The sequence below is a fragment of the Myotis myotis genome, unplaced genomic scaffold (genome assembly GCF_014108235.1).
Source record: "Myotis myotis isolate mMyoMyo1 unplaced genomic scaffold, mMyoMyo1.p scaffold_m19_p_1, whole genome shotgun sequence".
Taxonomy (NCBI): domain Eukaryota; kingdom Metazoa; phylum Chordata; class Mammalia; order Chiroptera; family Vespertilionidae; genus Myotis; species Myotis myotis.
Genome location: NW_023416313.1, coordinates 66,696,190 through 66,705,799, shown reverse-complemented (window position 1 = coordinate 66,705,799; position 9,610 = coordinate 66,696,190).

Genomic DNA, 9,610 nt, shown 5'->3' with positions numbered 1-9,610 from the left:
ACACTACCTTTTAGAATTTTACTGTATGCTTGTACAGTCTTGGGTTTAGCAAACACTAAAGATTCTCTAAATGAATTTACAGAGTAATCTGTCAACATACCTTCCTCTTCAGAATTCTGCCTTACATTTCTGAATCCCAAAATTCTGATCTCCATTTGTATTTCCCCTCTTATCTTAATGATCTGAGAATTGTCTCTAGGTAATGAAATGGGGAAATGTATGTCTCACATGATTTATGTTCCATCTTTCATGGATCACAAACTTGCACTGTCCATTTGCCTAATGTCTAAAAATGCTGTCATGTACTTTATCTAGTTGTTTATGGGGGAAGGCCTGTCCTTATTCCTCCTTCATGGATAGAAGCAGAAATTTGTTACTTAAAATTGATGTAAAAATCAATCAAAATTTAAATTAAAAGTCTTGTGCTAAAATCTATAGAATCTTAGTTCTACCGATGAAGACAAGACTTGAGATAATGTTAAAACATTGGCTTTATAGTCTCATACATCTGCATTTGAATATTGGCTGTGTTACAAAGAGCAAGTTGATTAATCATTTCAGTTTGAATTTTCTAATCTATAAAATGTTATTGTAAAACTTACCTCATACCTGTGTTTGGAGGATTTAATGAGGTGTTAGGCTCACATGTTAGCTTGTCATTAACTCTAGATTTGATGCATGAAGTCAAAGAAAATAAAAGTTTAATCTAAAAATGTTTATGCTTAAATTTGTTTAAGTCTCAATCTCAGCAATTAAATGTATTTAAGTTATAAAAAACATTCTCAAGTATAAATGAAAAGAAAGCATATTGATGTTTGCTATAAGTCTAATTTTTTTATTATGTCTTCTACAAGATTCAATAATAAATCAAGCACAAATCCCCAAGCAGATGGCTTGTCAGCTAAAAACAGAATGCTTTCATTTTGCATTAGTTACATGTGTATCTAAACTCAATTTTCACCTTAAACATTGTCTAAGAAGGAAGCTATTTTTAATCCAATATGCTTAATTTGCCTTCAAAAAGATTAACTAGTTTTTACAATTATAATATTTCCTTTTTACTTTGTTTTATCTATCATAGTTGCTGTGTTTTCAGCCATATTTTGATAGAAGTGACAAAGGTGGTCAGTAAAATTATATGATAGAAACAATAAAGTACAATCCTAAAAATAGTCTCCTTCCAATTAGGTTGCAAATATTGCAGCTTTACTCTTTCTCCTTCCTCCTCATTTTGGGGAGAAGAGTTGGAGGACAGGACAGTTTCCAAGAGAGCAAAGTAAGATGTTTGTGACAAAAGGAAATCAGAGAACCTTTGGTAGCTCAGGATAAACTCATTCTTTAAGCAAGCCTTCATCAGTTTATCATGTGCCAGGTATGTCATAGGTCCTGGAAGCACAATAGTGAGAAACAAGCCTTCACCATCATGAAGATTAATCATTAAACTAACACTTACATAGAGTATAATATGTTCTCAGTACTTTTATGTTAACTCATTTAAACCTCAGAACAATTCTATGAGATAGGTAGCCTTACTGTTCCTACAGAAACTGAAGCATGGAGATTTTATTAATTTTCCCAACTCCCACATTTCATGACAGGCAGAGCTGTAATTAAAACCAAGCACAGACCCCAAAGATCATATTCTTTTTTTATTGTTTTTTTTTTAATCTTTAATTTCTTTATTGGTTAAGGTATATGTGCCAGTGTGTGTGTGTGTGTGTGTGTGTGTGTGTGTGTGTGTGTATGTTTGTGTGTGTGTGGCGGGGGGAGATAAAGAGAAAGAGATCACATTAAATATATATATTTATATTATGGAGTAAAATAGAACAAAGAAAGAAATGAAGAAAAAGTGTGTATGCAAGACTGTTGTTTTAAAGTGCATTACCAAGAAAGGCTTCACAGAGAAACTGCGATTTGAAATTGGTAAATCTGTTGACTATAGATATATCCATGTATGTATCTATAATCTATATCTATTTATATATGTTTGTTATGCCTAAATATATGTTTAAGTTATGCCTATGTATTTATAGATGTGTATATGTAATATATATCCCTTTTTTTGGTTAAATAGATGAAAAAGGTTTAAAATTTTTAAGTAAATACACAAATTAGTGTAGGAAATTTTTTTTTAATTTGCAAATATTGTGTTTAAATATATTCACTTCTGTCAATTAATATTAATGTAAATGAAAACATAAAAAATATTCAAATAAGTGTCAGTATTGAAAAATATTAGTGACTTAAAATGGGATCTAACAGCCCATTTTTTAAAATTTCTGGATGATTACGAATTCATTCTTTGGTGATCAACTTTGGTGGTAAAATTGAATGTGATTGATCACTATAAAGTGTGCACTAATGATGATTAATTGTACTGATTAAACACAATTGCTAAACCCTGCAACAATTTAGCTTATTGTTGGGAAAAAATTCACTTTAAATGCAATAGCAATTAAGACACCTTATTTTACTTAGTTTTACTTAAACATAACATTTATCTGGGTTTTAATTACATTGAGTAAACTTGCATAGATCACTAAATATCTTAGCAATAATGACTATTTAATATGGCTTTTTATAAATATATCTTAATAAAGGCCAAAAACATCATAATTTGTTGTATAATGAATAGAATAATGTTTTTTGTAAGAAAAGAGTTAATCTTCATTTCATGAGAAACTATTCAGATTTGTTTTCTACACCTAATATTTTATACATTAGAATCATTTATTTACTATTACTATTACTATTACTATTACTATTACTATTACTATTACTATTACTATTATTATTATTAATTTCAGAGAGGAAGGGAGAGGATGAGAGAGAGAAACATCAGTGATGAGAAAGAATCATTGATAGGCTGCCACCTGCACATCCCCCACTAGGGGTTGTACCCACAACCCAGGCATGTGCCCCTACTAGGAATTGAACCCCAACCTCTTGGTTCATAGGTTGATGCTCAACCACGAAGCCACACTGGCTGGGCTAGTCATTCATTTTGTCAATTAGTCAATTAGCTTGAAGAAACCTAACCATAAATTTAAAGCACATAAAGAAAGAAAAATTAAAGTGTTTTTGCTAGTATGATCTTTCAAATGAAACAACAATGCTGGAGAAGAAAGGTTGATTAGCAAACAGAATTAAGCAGAATTTCTCAACCTCAGCACTACTGAAATTCTGGGATGGATGACATTTTGTTTTGGAGGATTGTCCTTGGAATTTAAGATATTTAACATCTTTTCTGTCCTTTACCCTCTAGAGGCCATAGAATCTTCTCATTCACTGAACTGGTTGTGACAACCAAATATATTTCTAGACCTTGCCAAAGGTCCTCTGGGGGACAAAATCATGCCTGTTTAAGAGCCACTGGCATCTAAAATGTTTTATTATATTAACAGTTTTATTGATAATAACAAATGGCTGAGAACAATTGTATTCCAAGTGCTTTGATAGGTGCTAAACACATATCATATCATCAATTTATCTCATGTTACTCTGTGAGGAAGTATTCTAGCTATGCTCATTACAGAGACAAAGGATCTGAGCTCCAAAAGATTGAACTGCATGCCCAAAGCCACATAGTCAGTGAATAGCAAAGAAAGCATTGGAACCCAACAAGGTATAATGCCTGATTTCAGGAATTATACTCTTTACTTTTCTACATTGCCCTCATTTCCTTACAACTTAAATTTGAAATGCGTTCAGCAAATTTAAAAATCACAATGTAGAAAGGAAAATTGACAGCCAATACAAATGGTTTAGACTTTTTAATAGACTCAGGTAAAAGCTAAGGTGGCATTCGGAATCTACAAAATACACATTTAGCACATCTCATCATTCATTAACTGGTACTGGGGAAAGGGTTTCACTGCTGATTGGCTTGGCGGACAGCCTCTAAGGAGGAGGAAGACATGGGCAGGAACATCTCTCAGGAGTTTGCAAAGCCTCAAAGACTGATACAAGTGCCAGAAAGCAAACAAAAACCGAACTGAGTTAAAAACAAAACAAAACAAACAAATAAAACCTCTCTAAAGAGAGTATGTTAAACCTGCCAAATAAATAGAATAAAATAGAAACATTTGCCAGTATCTCTATTAACCAGGACAATAGATTGATACATTAAAAACAAAAATAAAATAAAAAGTCAAATGTCATAATTTTTATAGCAATGGGCTTTTGGGAAGATGGGACAAACTCAGTGTCCTCAGTAAGTTGGAAGAGCTCTGGAACAATTTTATGTCATACTTCTCACAACCATCAGACATTTAACATGGTAGCCTTTTCTCATGGAAATCACTCCTTTGATTATAGGCAGTTGACAATTAAAAACACTTTATTAAGAAATTATTTTGTAACACAATTGCAAAATTAATTTTTTCATTGATATAATGCATGTATATGCTAATGAGTTTCTTATGCGAATCATCAAGTAGCAGATACCAGGAATGAATATGAATTATACTAAAACAAAATAAACTTAAACAAAACACCTTATTACCATATTAATATTTTCTAATCCTAAAGCAGGAAGGTTAATGTCTGACCAATCACCATAAAATAGGATGACAGATCAAAATGGAAAAGGAGCAGGAAAAATATATTTTAACTAGAGGCCCGGTGCACAAAAATTTGTGCACTCGGGGGGAGAGGGGGGTCCCTCAGCCCGGCCTGTGCCCTCTCGAAGTCTGGGACCCCTCGGGAGATAACGCCCTGCTGGCTTAGGCCTGCTCCCGGGTGGCAGATGGCAGGCCCAATCCCCAGGTGCAGCCCCTGGTCGGGCTCAGAGCAGGGCCGATTGGGGAGTAGGGGCGCCACCCCCTGTCATGCACAGAGCAGGGCGGATCGGGAGGTTGCGATGCCACCCCCAGTCACGCACAAGGTAGGGCCGATTGGGGGGTTGGGGCACCGCCCCCTGTCACTCAAGGCAGGGTCGATGGGGAGGTTGCGGCACCACCCCCTGTCACGCACAGAGCAGGGCCGATCAGGGGGTTGGGGCACCTTCCCCTGTCACGAACAGAGCAGGGCGGATAGGGAGGTTGTGGCCCCGCCCCGTGTCACACACAGAGCCGCAGGGCAATCAGGGGGTTGGGGCGCAGCCCCCTGTCACGCACAGAGCAGGGCCAATCAGGGGGTTGGGATGCCATCACTCTCACACTCAGGGCAGGGCCGATGGGGAGGTTATGGCTCTACCCCATCACACACAGAGCAGGGCCCATTGGGGGGGGGGCGGTTGGGGCGCTGCACCCTGTCACACACAGAGCAGGGCCGATCAGGGGGTTGGGGCACCTTCCCCTGTCACGAACAGAGCAGGGCCGATAGGGAGGTTGTGGCCCCACCCCCTGTCACACACAGAGCCCCAGGGCGATCAGGGGGTTTGGGCGCTGCCCCCTGTCACACTGATCCCGGTTCCGGGAGGCCTCGCGGCTCCACTGATCCCGGTGCTGGGAGGCATATTACCCTTTCACTATATAGAATAGAGGCTTGGTGCACAGGTGGTGGCTGGCTGGTTTGCCCTGAAGGGTGTCCTGGATCAGGGTGGGGGTCCCCACTGGGGTGCCTGGCCAGCCTGGGTGAGGGGCTGAGGGCTGTTTGCAGCTGGTCACACACCCTTCAGGATGGGGGTCCCCACTGGGGTGCCTGGCCAGTCTGGGTGAGGAGCTGAGGGCTGTTTTCAGGCTAGCGGGTGACAGAAGCTCCCAACCGCTCCTTTTTTTCTTTTCTTTTTTTTTTATTCTGGGCCAGCTTTAGCTCTGAGGCTTCAGCTCTTAGGCCTCAGCTGCTGAAAGTAGGTAATCGAAACAATGTATAACTCCAGCTCTGACTCCAGCTCTGAGATCCCAGTTTGTTAAAATGTTTCAAACTGCAGGCTCAGAGGCCGGCAAGGCAGGAGGGGAAAGTTCGTCTCCTCCGTCACTGAAGCAAGCAAGCCTCATGTTAGTTTCAAGCTGCCTGGCTGCCGGCCGCCATCTTGGTTGACAGTTAATTTGCATATCGCCCTGATTAGCCAATGGGAAGGGTAGCAGTTGTGCGCCAATTACCATGTTTCTCTTTTATTAGATTAGATAGCCTTTATTTACTACAAAACATTTTAATTCGTACCGAAAGCCAGCAATGTAGATCAAGAAGAAAAGAATGGGTGGGTCATCAATATTGTTGAAGAGTTGACTACTGTATTAGTTTTCTATTACAGCATAGCACATTACCACAAATTTGGCAGCTTGAAATAGCACGTTTACTATCTCAGTTTCCCTGGGTCAAGGCTAGCCTGCAATTCAGGTGTTAACCAGGACTGTATTCGCATCAGAGCTTAAGGAGAACAATTCACCTCCACACTCTCTTAGGGTTTTGGCAGCATTAGTCTCCTTACAGTTTCTTGCCCTTTGACCAAGGACTGCTTTCAGCTCCTACTTGCACTTCCTTGTCACAGAGTCCTCTCCATAGACCTACTCACAAGATGACAGCTTATTTCTTCAAAACCAGGGAAGAGGAAGAAGTCTACCTGAATGCTAGCATGCAAATATTTTGCTTGTATACATATGTATGAGCGTATGTGAATATTTATACAGGGATAAGTACAGACAAAGATATATATATATCTGATGTTAACAATCTAGTTAACAATATTAACTAGATTGTTGTCACTTTTTGATCATATATATATATATATATATATATATATATATATTTATATATGATCATAGGAGTGACATCTCAATCTCACCACCTTTGCCAAGTTAGGGGATTAAACAGTGTATAAACATAAGAGTCATGCCAGGGTCTGCCCACCACAACCACTCTGCAAAGCATCATTTCAGAATAACCTGTGCCAGATACACAACTTTTACCATGTTTGTGTTTAAAACTTCAAATGAAAAGGTAAACAATCAAAGCACTAAAACATAACCATAAAATTAGAAGAAATTATTATTGTTGTTGTTATTATTATTATTTTAATCCTCATCCAAGGTTTTACCTATGTATTTATTTGTTGATCTTAGAAAGAGAGGGAGAACCTGCAACCTAGATATGTGCCCTGACTGGGAATTGAACCCACAACCTTTTGGTGTAAAGATGACCCTCTAACCAACTGAGACACCTGGCCAGGGCTGAAATTTTTGCTTTAAATAAAAAATATATTTTATCTTCCCATAGAATTTCCTAAGTACTGTAAAACATTAGCACTATTTGAGAAAAAACTCTTCTTCGCTGGGAATCAGATATTTTTGGCAGCTCTGACAAGTGATAATGTGACATTTCCAGGTCTCTTTGCATAAGAGAGAAGTATCCTTGGAAAGATGTTTTACAAAAACTTCTCTTCAATCCTCCTTCAACTAACATAGCCTATATGACAGTCACAGATATGTCATCAAATCTAAGAATCCATGACAAGATGCACCATTGCTTTATGTTCCTTCTAAAAATAAAAATCTATAGACTATAATATATTATTCCTCAATTTGTTAGTGTTTACTTATTAACAGAACTCTTTCAGACTTAGCTTAACTAGATTGTTATCACTTTTTGACCGTTAATAAAGAAAGCATAAATAAAGTATTGGTTAAAATGGTCCTGATATTTATTCACTTTCAGAATATGACTCTTAAATCATCTATCAACTCAAAATTAATGATAACTGCTTTGACCAAACGCTGTAGTACTCTACGGCATACCAAGATAAATGGAAATGCAGCATATACTGGTTGAATATTTCACTCTTGCCTTTATATTCCCATATCATGTTAATTATTTTTCATCTTGGGGAAAATAAAAATCTCCATCTTTTATATGTCAAATGAGGTTGCGCTGCTTTCCTAGGGGTGCCATAACAAATTTCACAAATGTGATGGATTACAATGGAGATTCATTCTCTTCCTATTCTTGAAGCCAAATATCTGAAATAAAAATATGGGCAAGGTTAGTACCTTCTGAAGTATCTAAGGAATAACCAAAGCCATGACTCCTTTTTGGCTTCTGGTGGCTACGGACAAGCCCTGTCACCCTTTGGCATGTAGCTGCATCCTCCACCCTCTGCCTCTATCTTCTTGTGGTGTTCCCCTCTGTGTCTCCATATTCTTCTCCTTTATCTTATCAGGACATCAGTCATAAAATGTAAGGCCCATCTTAAGTCCAAGATGATTTCCTCTCAAGATTCTTAACTTGATTACATCTGTAAATACCATGTTTCCAAGTAAGATCATCTTCATAGGGACCAGGCAGGGGCTAGGACTCAGACATAGTTCTTTGAAGGGCACTATCCAACCCCATAGGAGCCCGTTATATTGGTGACATTGAATAGTTGCTGTGCATAAATAAAGCCATTCTCAATATAAAAAGCTAAAAATATTAGTTTTTGCAACTTTAAATCAGATGTTTTTAAGATAAATGCATTAACTATTATTATTTGATCATTTAGTCTCAATTCTCATACCAAATTTACATTTTGTTTAATCAACAAAACTTTATAGATGCAAAGCATGAATAGGAAGACCTGGAGATCCATGCTATTAAGTACAACTAACAGAAATAGCATTAAATTATGCAAATCAGAAATGTAAACATCAGCATTCTTAGAGATATAAATGACAGATAACATTTTTAATTTGGCCACTCTTTTATTTTAATGAAAATGTAAAAAAAAATGATGAATTGTATTGGTTACTGACAAAGAAGACCATTTAAAATGAATCTCCTTCATTTTACGTTTACATTTCTTTTCCTCAAAGTTAGCCATATTATTAGTAAGTGCTTTATTTATAGTAAATATAGACACATTAAATTTCTGATGGGTTCAAAAATAATGTCAATGTCTTGATTCTTAGTTTTCAAAGATATCCTAGTTAAACATGCAAAGACTGATTCTAATAATTTCTCTTTTTCTAAGACCAATGCTTTCATATATATTCTTAATTTTTAGGTCTTACTCTCGGGAAATCACACAATGGAATTGGTCGCCACATTGTTAAAATTGTTGAAGCAAATTCCACTTAAGTAGAATACAACAATAAATTAATTACTTCTCATAAATATGGTCTTTCAGATATACACTTATGCTTAAGGGAATGTCTGTATCTGACAGTTAAGCATGTTTGGATGTATGTGTGTGCACATGCTAAGCTTTAGATGCTGAGGATACACAGCTCCCCTTCAAGGTCTGCTGGCACCAGAAAGCCACGGCTCAGGAAACACCGCATTAAAATGACCATCAATAACATTTTTATATAAAAAATGTGATGTTAATATTAAATTTGAATATTTATGATTAGCGATGGAACTGAATTTCTTTGTAAATTGTTGCCTTCTTGATATGTCACCAGGCTAATTTTTATAATAAGAAAAATTCATTTAGCTATTTAGAAAATATTCACTAAGTTATTACTACATTCTGTGCACTAAGTAGGAGGCAGCCTTGCCCAAGACCTCACTTCCAGGTGCTCACACCTTCATGCACTCCCCTCCACTGGCATGAGGGCTGGGTGTAGTGACTCACTTCTGATGAGTGGAATGGGGCCAAAGAAATGGAATGTCACTTCTGAGATGAGGTTATGAAAAGGCTGTGACTTCTGTCTTGTTCACCTTCTCTCTCGTCTTCTCTCTTTCTTTCTCA